Below are 13,056 nucleotides of genomic sequence, written 5' to 3' on the forward strand. Positions count from 1 at the left end.
TACCATTTTAACCATTTTTAAGTATACAGTTCAGTGGCATTAGGTATATTCATACTGTTATGCAAACGTCACAACTATCCATCTCCAGAACTTTGTTATCATCTAATACTGAAACTCTGCACCCATTAAACAATAACTCCCCTTTCGCCCATCCCCCAGCCCCTGGCAACCACTGTTCTAATTTCCATCTCTATAAATTTGACTATTGTAAGTACCTGATGTAAGTGGATCATACAATATATATATCCTTTTATATCTGGCTTATTTCACTAAGCATAATATCCCGAAGGGGTGTGTGTGAATGTGTGTGTGTGTGTGTGTGTATCACATTTTGTTTATCCATTCATCTGGATAGCTGGGTTATTTCTACCTTTTGGCTACTACGAATAATATTACTATCAACATTGGTGTACAAATATCTGTTTGAGTCCCTGCTTTCAATCCTTTTGTGTATATTCCCACAAGTGGGCACTCTATGTTTGTTTTGAAGAACTGCCGTACTATTTTCCGTATCAGCTGTATCATTTTACATTCCCACCAACAATGCACAAGAGTTCCAATTATTCTACATACATTTGTTTTGTTTTGCTTTTTAAAAAAATAGCCATGGATATTTTTGAAGCGATATCTCATGGTAGTTTTGACAAAACGTGCCAATTTCTAAAAACGTGTACACAGAGTGATAAGGCAACACGATGTGTGAAAGAAGCTGATGTTGAATAACAATTTTGGAAAGAGAGAGCCTGGCAGTCTGCACTTTATTGCTGTTGCTCACCATTAAGCAGACGTTATAAATGTTTGAAGTGTTGAAGAACTGCTCTGTAAGTCAACCTGGCCTGTTCTCACTGATAGTGAACTTTTTTTCTTCTAATGGGTTCTGTATGTTTTGATTTCTTCTGTTTAGTAAGTTGGAAATCTTTGATGAATTTATTCAATGAACGGAGTGCCAAAAAACTATCACTTTTGAAGCTTTTAGCAAATCTGTGACTGAAAACTAAACTTACGAATAGGAAGATATTGAAGAAAACTAAACAAAATAAATAATTGAAAGCTCAAATAGGATAAAAGATTTAATTTCGATAACTTTGCTTTATAGTTTCTGAACTTATGTTAGAGTTCCTGTTTTTAACTGGGTAAAAGTGAATTGTGCATCAGAAAGGAAAGAAATATGTTTTTAAAAAGGAATAAAATTGTCTATGATTTTATAGCATCAAAATATGGTGAAACATTCAAAAGAATTTTAAGTGAAGTATTTACTTGATGAGTTTCATGCTGTAAAAATTATGTATTAAAGTCACTATGTGGAAGCAAAAACAGTATCTGAAAATGTTGGGGCTGAAATATATTTTTAAAATTTTTTATTGGAGTATAGTTGATTTACAATGTTGTGTTATTTTCAGGTGTACAGTAAAGTGAATCAGTTATACATATACATATATCCACTCTTTTTTAGATTATTTTCCCGTATAGGTCATTGCAGAATATTGAGTACAGTTCCCTGTGCTATATGGTAGGTCCTTATTAGTTATCTATTTTACATATAGTAGTGTGTATATGTCAATCTCAATTTTCCAATTTATCCCTCCCCCCAATATTGTTTTTAATATGAAAAAAATTGGTCTGAAAATATCCTTCATTTAGCAAAATTTGTCCTGAGCTTACCAGGTACCTTAGTACTTGTAGAGATAGAATATTCTCAACTTGAAATGTGGACTACAGAGAAAAATCAGATGAAGAGGTCTACAATTCTAAGTCATTTACCTATAAAATGCAACATTAGAGAAGGCTGCAAGGAATTTGATATAAAAATTAAGAATAATGAAACCATTATTAGTTTATTATACATGACATTGTATTAGAGACAGATTCAGCTTACAACGGACTAAAGTATATAAACATGGGCTAAGCATAATTACTCTGCTTACATTATTATTTTTTTAGTATTTTTTGAAAATTTTTTGGCCACATGGTTTGTGGGATCTTAGTTCCCAGACCAGGGATTGAACCCGGGCCCTTGGAAGCGAAGGCACAGAGTCCTAACCACTGGAACACCAGGGAGTTCCCTTTTTAAAGTTTGGATAATCAATATAAAGTTAAAATGTATAGAAAATGTTTTTTCTTAATAGTTTTCGAGTAGACTGTTATAGTGCCGAGACCAGCTCGGCGACTCGAGGTGAGTGACGGGTGCCGCAAGCTTGAAGAAGACACAGACACAGACTGAAGAGAAAAGTGGGACGGGGGGGGGCGGGGGGGGGCTCAAGACCTCTCGGATCAAGAGCCCCGCTGACTCATCCCAGGCTGCTTTTATTGAGTTCGTGGGCTAACATTCTCAGGTTACACTCATAAACAATCAAAGGCCTCACATGACTGAGGCAATTATCTTTGTTTACTTCCTGGGTCCGAGCTGAGCAGGTGTGGATTTGAGCTGGGTGTGGAGAGCAAAACAGCCCTGGGGGCAGGAGACCTCTCTCAGATATTGGGGGTCTGTGCCCCACCCGTGTTGGCCCCTCTGCGACTGTGCCTGTCTTAGGTTGTTCCTCCCTTGAGGAATCTTACCCGTCTCTGGCTAACCAGTCATCCTCCAGGGCCAAACACGGTGATATAAGGAAGGCTCTATGCACCACCCCTGTTGGCCCCTCTGCGGCTGTGCCTGTCTTAGGTTGTTCCTCCTCTGAGGAATCTTACCCGTCTTTGGCTAACCAGCCATCCCTCAGGACCAAACAGGGTGATATTAGTCTCCACGCCCCGCACCCTCAGCTCCTCCACTGCTCAAGCAGGACATTCTGAATCCCATCGCTCGGCCCACATCAATGTTTCAAAAAGGTTCCAGAATGTCTTCCCACATTATAGGTCCCTCTACACTGAAACAATTGTCAATTAATAGTTCAAGAAATTATATAATCTTATTATTTTTGTGGCTTTTTTAACTCTCAAATGTTCTGGTTTGGACTATAAGTTATACGGTCACCTTACTGATCATCTTCATTGATGGATGAAGCAAACAAAATAAATAAAACAGTAATTAAAGATAAAGAATAGTTGAACAATAGACATAATAAGCTTAATTTAATTAACAAATTTAAACAATAATTCAAAACACCCATCATTCTCAAGAACATAAAATATTAACCATATATTATCCCTGAAAATAAATCTCAATAAACTTCTGACTCAGGCTCATACAGACCATATTCTGTCACAACACTGAAACTAAATTAGAAATCAATGACAACAACAGCAAAAAACCCTCCATAGATATTTTTAAATTAAAAAAACACTGAAAACTCACAGGACAAAATAGAAATTGTGATGGATGTTAAGAATTACAACTGAATAATGACAATTCTCATGGAATTCTTCAAAAATAGTATTTTAATGTAAATTTATACCATCAAACACTCATATTAGGAAAGAAAAAAGAGCTGAAAATTAATGGAGTAAGTGCTCAACTTTAAGAAGTTAAAAAAGCAGCAAACTAGGGAATTCCCTGGGGGTCCAGTGGTTAGGACTCCATGCTTTCACTGCCAAGGGTGTAGGTTCAATACCTGGTTGGGGAACTAAGATCCCACAAACCATGTGGTGAGGCCAAAAAAAAGAAACAAAAAAAAGGAAGAAAAACAAAACAAAACCAAAGCAACACAGACAAACAAACAATAAAAGCAGCAAACTAAACTCTTTAAAAAAGGAGATAAGACAAATTAGGCTGGCCATTGAGTAAATAAAGACAAAGAAATAATAGGGAGATACAACAGGCCAAAATCTGGTATTAAGTAGACAAATATGTGGTAAAACTGATGAAGGAAAAAAGAGAGTAAGTACAAACATTAGTAGTAAAAAAGGGACCTAACTACACACATAGCAGAGGTTAAAATATAAAAACACTCTGAATAACTTTATGTCAATAAATTTTGAACATTTAGAGAAAATGAATATATTTTATATAAAAAGTAACTTTTCAAAAGTCTTAACAGAAACAGGATACTTATAAAACGGGAGGGAAGGGGGCAGGGCACAACGTTTGAAAGAAACAAATAGCCCAAGGACATAACATAAACTGATTAGACCCAAATGGGTCCAAGATGGCGGACAAGTCAACTTGCCGGTGCCATGACAGTTCCAAGGCTGACCATGAGGATCAAAAAGTGGGCGGTGGCCCAGTTCTGGAATACTCCGCCCACTCATTAGCCTGTGAAATTACCACCCTTACAAACACTGACAACCCCCATACCCTGGCACCTTTCTCACCTTCTGAGATGGCCCACACTCTGTCTGCAGAGTGTTTCTCTCTGAATAAATCTCTAAATAAACTTCTTACCTATCACTTTGTCTCTCACTGAATTCTTTCTGTGATGAGACATCAAGAACCTGAGCTTCATTAAGTCCTGAAACCAGGTGTGTGATCTCAGTTGGAAGATCTAGGTTTTGGCTGGGTTCGAGTCCCAGACTCATGGGTTTAAGTCCCAATCTGAGGTACACAGTTGCACCTATGTAGCCTTATAACCATTTAAAAATTGAATCAACAGTTTCTTCTTACAAACAAAACACCAAATCGAGGTAAATTCTACAAAATTTTTAAAAGTTTCCAAATTTTCAAAGAAAAGACTTCCAATCTTTTTTTAAATTGAAGTATAGTTGAATTACAGTGCTGTGATGTTAATTACTTCTGTACAACAAAGTGACTCAGTTATAGATATTTCCAATCTTATACAAATTTTCTGAGAATAGAAAAATGAGACTAATTTTACTTTGCTACTTCAATCAGACTAGGACAATGAAAGGAAAATTATAGTTTGTACTCTCCCATGAACAAACACAAAATTCCTAAAAGAATATTGACAAGCAGAATCAAACAATATATAAAATATTTAATTTTTCACAATAAAGTAGAGTTTACTCCAGAAATGCAAATTTGGTTTTACAGATAAAAATAAATACAATTCACCATATTATCACATTTAAGAAAGAAAAAATGTATATAGTTATTTTAAAGAAGCAGAAAAAGCACATGATAAAATTTAGCATCTGTTCGTATTAGAAAACCTTAAGAAATCTAGGAATAAAAGGGAATTTCCTCTATTTGATAAAACCTATCTGCCAAAAACCTACAGCAAATATCATAGTTAATGAGAAAATGCCATAACTATTCCCTTTAAACAAAAGGAATATGATAACACTGCTCATTTCTACTGCTAACATTTGACATTATACCAAATTTCTAGCCAGTTCAAAACCACAACAAAACTAACAAAAAGTATAAGAATTAGAAAAGAACTTAAACTCTCATTTATCACATATGCCATAATTGTCTACATAGAAAAACAAAAAGAATCTAGACAAATACTTAGAATTAGTAAAATATGTTGCTGAATATGATATCAATATTCAAAATTCAGTTGCATTTCTACATACCCTTAATAAATAGAAAACCTAATTTTAAAATCTTTTATGGGAATTTCTCGACGGTTCAGTGGTTAGGACTCCGTGGTTTCACTGCTGAGGGCCCGGGTTCAATGCCTGGTCAGGGAACTAAGATCCTGCAAGCCGTGCAGTGCAGCCAAATAAAAATAAAATAAAATCATTTATAAGAGCAATAAAACTTATAAGGGACCCAGGAATAAATATAACATGTGTTAAACCTGAGAAAATTATATAACTTTATTAAAGAAATAAAGGACCTGATAAATGTAGAGATATAATATTCACAAAGAGAAATTCTCATTATCCTAAAAATGTCAGTTGTTCCCAAATTGATCTACAGATGCCTAACAGAATCCTTACAGAAATTTTCATGAAACTTGAAATGCTGGTTCCAAAATTTATATAGAAGAGCAAAAAAGTCAAGAAGAGCTAAGACATTCCTGAAGAACAACAGGCAAGAAGTGCCTTGTTCTATATCAAAATGCAGAAGACAGCCATAACAATTAAGATGATGTGGAATTGGCAAGATATATATGTATACACACATATGGAATAGAATAGAAAGCTCATACATGTATATAGACACATGACATATGACCAAGTCTATGTTGCAGATAACTGGAGAAAGGACAGAGAATTAATAAATAAATGGTGCTGGGATATTTGATTACCATAGGATAAGATAAATACATTATTGCAATATTTGTAAGCCACTGTTTTTCAAATCACTATTATTTTCAGCTAAATCTAATTCTCTCTTTATTTATTCATTTATTTATTTATTTAATTGGCTGTGTTGGGTCTTTTTTTGCTGTGCATGGGCTTTCTTTAGTTGCGGCGAGTGGGGGCTACTCTTCATTATGGTGTGCGGGCTCCTCATTGCCATGGCTTCTCTTGTTGTGGAGCATGGGCTCTAGGCGCATGGGCTTCAGTAGTTGCAGCACATGGGCTCAATAGTTGTGGCTCACGGGCTCTAAAGCACAGGCTCAATAGTTGTGGCACACAGGCTTAGTTGCTCCTCGGTATGTGGGATCTTCCTGGAGCAGGGATTGAACCCGTGTCCCCTGCACTGGCAGGCAGATTCTTAACCACTGTGGCACCTAGGAAGCCCTAAATCTAATTCTCTTTAATAGATTCCTAACTCACACCAAATACACAAACTCCAGAAGAATTAAAGAGCTAAATGTGAAAACCAAAATGTCTCTACTTTTATTTCCTGTAGGAGAATGTTTTTTTGAAATTAGGGTAGGAAAGAAATCTTTAAATAAGATTTTAAAGAAAGCAAAAATCATAAAAGAAAGATTGAGATTCAATCAAATAAAAATCTTCTAACCAAAGAGTAGCAAGGAAGAAGAAAATAAATTGGAAAAAGATATATGCAATGCATATAACAACAAAAAATGATTAATATCAGGAATATATCAGGGACTTCTCTGGTGGCGCAGTGGTTAAGAATCTGCCTGCCAATGTAGGGGACATGGGTTCAATCCCTGATCCGGGAAGATCCCACATGCTGCAGAGCAACTAAGCCCGTGTGCCACAACTACTTAGCCCACATGCTGCAACTACTGAAACCCATGTGCCTAGAAAAGCCACTGCAATAAGAAGCCTGCACATGGCAACGAAGAGTATCTACCCCTCCCCCACCACCACCCTGCTTGCCACAATTAGAGAAAGCCTGCTCGTAGCAATGAAGACTCAATGCAGCCAAATAAATAAATAAATCATTAAAATATAAAAATAAATGTATATAAAAAAAGAATACATCAGAACCTCTACAAGCCAATTTTTAAAACAAGATAAACAACATAATAGGATAAATAGGCAAACAAGATCAACCATTGCAAATTTGAAGGGCACAGTGCACAAGATTACCCTTCTTTGTGACACTAACTGCCATTTCAAGGAGGGGGTCCCAAAACCATACTCAGATTGGATAATTTGTTAAAAGGACTCAGAATTCACTGAAAGCTGTTATACTCACAATTACAGTTTATCACAGGAAAAGAATTAAAATCAATAGGCCTTAAAAATCTTGAAAAGATTAAAATGAGCCAAGGGAAAAAGAATATTGGGCTAAGCCCAGGAAAGTACCAAATGCAGAGCTTCCAGTTGCCCTCTGCCCTTGGACTCTGGACAGTGTTTCCTTCCCGGCAATGATGAGTGACCATAGCATAGAGTACTGCCACCAGGGAAGCCCATCCAAGCTGGTATCCAGAGTCTTTACTGGGGCTGCATGGTTAACTCCCCATGTGGCTGATCTCAGTCTCCAGCCCCTCCAGAGGTTAAGCTGATACCACACGACTCAAAACTTCTATGATAAATTGCATTTTTTTAATCAAACAAATTTGACATATAATATTGTGTAAATTTAAGGTTACAATGTGTTACTTTGATACAGGTATGTTATAATATGTTTGCAGTTGTAACAAAGTTTATCACACTCATTATTATAGTATAATACTGTTGTTTATATTCATTATACTGTGTATTAGATCTCTATGGCTTAATTACTACTTGTGGCAAGTTTGCACCCTTAAACAACATCAATCCTATCCCCTCACCTCTCATACCCTGCTAACCACCATTTTACTCTGTTTATTTTTCAATGGATTTGACTATTTTAGATTCCACATATAAGTGATATACAGTGTTTGTCTTTCTCTGTCTCACTTATCTCACTTAGCACAATGTGCTCAAGGTCCATTAATATTGTCACAGATGGCAGGATAACCTCCTTTCTCACAGCTGAATAATATTCCTTTGTGTGTGTGTGTGTGTGTGTGTGTGACATCTTTTTTTGTCCATTTATCTGTTGTTGGGCAGTTGGGCATTCAGGTTTTTTCCTCTCTTGACCATTGTGAATAATGCTGCATATATCTCTTCAAAATCCTGTGTTCATTTCCTTTGGGTATACATGCAGAAGTGGAATTGCTGGATTGTATGATAGATCTATTTTTAATTTTTTGTTTTCCATAGTGGTTGGTCCATAAATTATTAATACATTGTTAATCATATCAATAGTCTATCTGGGGACTTCCCTGGTGGCACAGTGGTTAAGAATCCGCCTGCCAATGCAGGGGACATGGGTTCAATCCCTGCTCCAGGAAAATCCCACATGCCTCAGAGCAACAAAGCCCGTGCACCACAGCTATTGAGCCTGTGCTCTAGTCTGTGAGCCACAACTATTGAGCCTATGTGCCACAACTACTGAAGCCCATGCACCTAGAGCCCGTGCCTTGAAATAGGAGCTACCACAATGAGGAACCCGTGTACCACAATTAAAAGTAGCCCCTGCTCGCCACAACTAGAGAAAGCCCATGTATAGCATCAGAGACCTAACACAGACAATAAATAAATAAATAAATAAATAAATAAATAAATAAATAAATAAATAAAATAAACAAATAAATAAAAAATAGTCTATCTGGTATGACTCAAGGCCCTCAGGCAAACAAAAACACTCCTATCAGGCATTCCAAAGGCTTAGAGATTATCTCTCGGAAGCTGAAAGCAAAGGCCAGACCTCTTTTGGGGAAAGACCATGTTCTTTACTATACAATCACAAATTTATAGCGGGGATAAAACCTTATAAAAGGCTAGCAAACATGTGAAGGTATGTTGAACCTCACTAGTAATTAAGAACTTGCAAATTAAAAGTACAATGAGATACTATTTTATAAGCAGGAATTTGGTAAAAAATAAAATGTATGACAATACAAATGTTGGGAACACAGAGTTATGGGTACTCTATACACCGACACTGAGAGCGTAAATTGGAGAAACAATTTGCAGAACAATTTGGCAATACCTAGTAAAATAAAACACGTGTACAGCTCTTGAGTCAGTCTTATATAAACCAGATGAAATGCACAAGAATGTCTAGAGCAACATTGTTTGTTTGTAGCTATAAATTGAAGCACCTTAACGTTCGTCACCAGGAAAATGGATGACTTAATTGTGGTATAAGGTTTTAAATAGCATACATTGTTTAAGGATACCTACATATGTATTACAGTTTTAAAGAGATGCAGGGCAATGAGAAATAGCAAATTAAGGACAATGAAAATATTTTAGGGGATGAAGGTGGAGATGATTAGAGTGGCTATGGGGGGCTATGGCTGAATTGGCAACATTTTTTTTTTTCAAGTTTCTTTTCTCACAGTTCTGGAGGCTAGAAGTCTGAGATCAGTGCTGATTTTTTATTTACTTATTTATTTATGGCTGTGTTGGGTCTTCATTGCTGCACACGGGCTTTCTCTAGTTGTGGTGAGCAGGGGCTACTCTTTGTTGCAGTGCGCAGGCTTCTCAGTGCAGTGGCTTCTCTTGTTGCGGAGCATGGACTTCAGGCGTGTGGGCTTCAGTAGTTGTGACTCACGGTCTCTAGAGTGCAGGCTCAGTAGCTGTGGCACACGTGCTTAGTTGCTTTGTGGCACGTGGGATTTTCCTGGAGCAGGGATTGAACCCATGTCCCCTGCATTGGCAGGCAGATTCTTAACTGCACCACCAGAGAAGTCCCCATTTCATTCCTAAGTGGCATAGTGGGTTATCTGTAATGTCGTTCTTTATACCTTTTGTATTCTTAAATTGTGTATAGTACTTTTGAAAATTAAATGTATAGGTGCACACACACAGATATGTATATATTTATTTGAATATATATTTTGAACATATATGCACACACACATATATATTCTATATATATATATATATATACCATAGCTTGTTATGTAGATGTATTAATTGCTTTGTGTCTTACATTATTACCCAATAATTGCCTTTACAGCTATGCGTTGAAAGAGAGGGCAGTCATCAATTTTTTTATTTATACATGGGAAATGGAAAAATAATTTGTATATCTTTAGAACATGTACCTCTACTTTCAGTTCCCACCTAAAATGTTTCTTGTTTGGGATCTGTGTTGTGGTTCTACCTTATAGGTGATATAGACTGATAATCAAGGAAAAGATGTTTTTGAGTTCCGATTATGTGTTAGGTAATGTGGGAGACTTACAGGGTAGATAAAGCAGAATTTCTGCCTTTAATCATTCAGAATATATTTGGGGAGGGCAGGAAGAATATCAGGGTAACCAACACAATAAAGTAGCAAAATAAACAGCCCACTGCAGGGGCAGTAAACTTCACAGCGGTTTGAAGGTCTTGCAGGGAAATGCAGGAGACTGAAGTGCTGGAAGAAGGTTTGCATATGAATTTTTAAAAGCAGCTCACATGGACCACAAGTGTAATTAGCCTTATTCATCATGATGAAGTATTTGATCAAAGCTCTTTTGGAAGTAAAGCTTGTTTCTAGAAAAATATTTCAAATATTATGCCAATCTTCTTACAATGCCAGTTTTAAAAATAGGTAGCACCCAGAATATTCTAAAGGTTTCTTTAGAAATATTTCCAGCTCTGTTTTTAACTTCAATCTGAGAGCAGCCTGTAATCACTGACATTTCCAGACTATGACTCCTAAGGACTTAAAATGCCATATGTGAATGTATTTATTGATTTGATGTAAATAAAAAATAGCTTCATATTTCCAAGCAACATGCCTACATCTCTTATAAGCACAACATTCATCTTTCTTTCTGCCTAAACTAGTGTGCTTTCCTTTCCAGTTTTTAAAACTGAAAGCTCAGCTTTTGATGTTTTGTTGCTTGTGTCTATGTTGGTAAGCATGAGGGCCTCCCGTGAGTTCACTTTGCTTGCCACAGAAGAGGAAAATGGAACAAAAGAAAATGCTTTGAAAAAGTGTATTGGAGAAAATTCCTTGGTGGTCCAGTGGTTAGGATTCAGTGCGTTCACTGCTGAGGGTGCAGGTTCAATCCCTGGTCTGGGAACTAAGATCCCACAAGCCGCATGCAGTAGCCAAACCCCACCCCGCCCCCCCAAAAAAACACCAAACAAAAAACACAAACAAAAACCCAAGACAAACAAAACAAACAAAAAACAAAACAAACACAAATGTACTGGAGACATTTTTCCAGGAAGACATACAGATAGGTACATGAAAAGTGGTCAACATCACTAGTCATCAAGGAAATGCAAATCAAAACTACAATGAAATATCACCTCATACCTGTTAGAATGGCTAGTAGCAAAAAGACAAGAAATAACAAACATTGGTGAGGATGTGGAGAAAGGAGAACACTTGTGCACTGGTGGAGGGAAGATAAATTAGTGCAGCTACTATGGAAAACACTATGGAGGTTCCTCAAAAAATTAAAAATAGAACTACCATAAGATCCAGCAATTCTACTTCTGGGTATTTATCTGAAGGAAACAGAAATATTACCTTGAAAAGATATCTGTGGGACTTCCTAGGTGGTGCAGTGGCTAAGAATCCACCTGCCAATGCAGGGGACATGCATTCGAGCCCTGGTCTGGGAAGATCCCACATGCCGAGAGGAGCAACTAAGCCTGTGTGCCACAACCATTGGGCCTGCACTCTAGAGCCCATGAGCCACAACTACTGAGCCCATGTGCTGCAACTACTGAAGTCCTTGAGCCTAGAGCCCGCACCCTCAACAAGAGAAGCCACCATAATGAGGAGCCCACGAACCACAATGAAGAGTAGCCTCCACTCACCACAACTACAGAAAGCCCGTGTGCAGCAACAAAGACCAAAGCAGCCAATAAATAAATTAATTAATTAATCTAAAAAAAAGAAAAGATATCTGCACCCCCATGTTCATTGCAGCATTATTTATAGTAGCCAAGACAACTTACGTGTCTGTCAATGGATGAAAGGATAATGAAGATGTGATATATATCGATACACACACACACACACACACACACACACAGACACACACACACACAGGAATATTACTTAGCCATTAAAAAGAATGAACCCTTGACACTTGCAACAATATGGATGGAACTTGAAGGCATTATGCTAAGTGAAATGTCAGAGAAGATAAATACCATATGAGCTCACTAATATGTGGAATCTAAAAACAAAACAAAGCAAAACAAAGCAAACAAAAATGAATTCATGGATAAAGAGCACAGATTGTTGGTTGCCTGAGATGGGGCTGAGGGGGTGGGCAAAATGAATGAAGGAATTGATATTGTACAGATTCCCAGTTATAAATAAATAAGTCATGGGGATGTAATGTGCATTATGGTGACTATACTTAATAATAACTGTATTGCATATTTGAACCCAGTTTTTCAAATATGGATCTTGAAAGTTCTCATCACAAGAAAAAAAATTTGTAACTATGTATCATAACGAATGTTAACTGGACTTATTGTGGTGGTCATTTTGCAATATATACACATATCAAATCATTATGTGGTACACTTGAAATTAATATAATGTTATGTCAATTATACCTCAAAAATGTATTGGCAACAATGATCCATGTATGTTTTTAATGAGGAAAATATAGTACCAGAGATATTCTGGTAGAGAGACCTGTGACCACAGACAAACATTTTAAGCACCTTTTTGCCACTTCTTTAGGGGAAAAGTGTAGCTAATTTCTAATACTGAGATATTATTCTAATATTGACTTAGAATCTATGGGCTGCAATGTAATCATACATATCTTCATTAAAAATTATAAAAGTTATTCTGTTTATAAGGGTTTTTTTAGGTTATTTTGTTTTAAGATATAAAAGTAAACC

The sequence above is a fragment of the Hippopotamus amphibius genome, chromosome 2 (assembly GCF_030028045.1).
Source record: "Hippopotamus amphibius kiboko isolate mHipAmp2 chromosome 2, mHipAmp2.hap2, whole genome shotgun sequence".
Lineage (NCBI taxonomy): Eukaryota > Metazoa > Chordata > Mammalia > Artiodactyla > Hippopotamidae > Hippopotamus > Hippopotamus amphibius.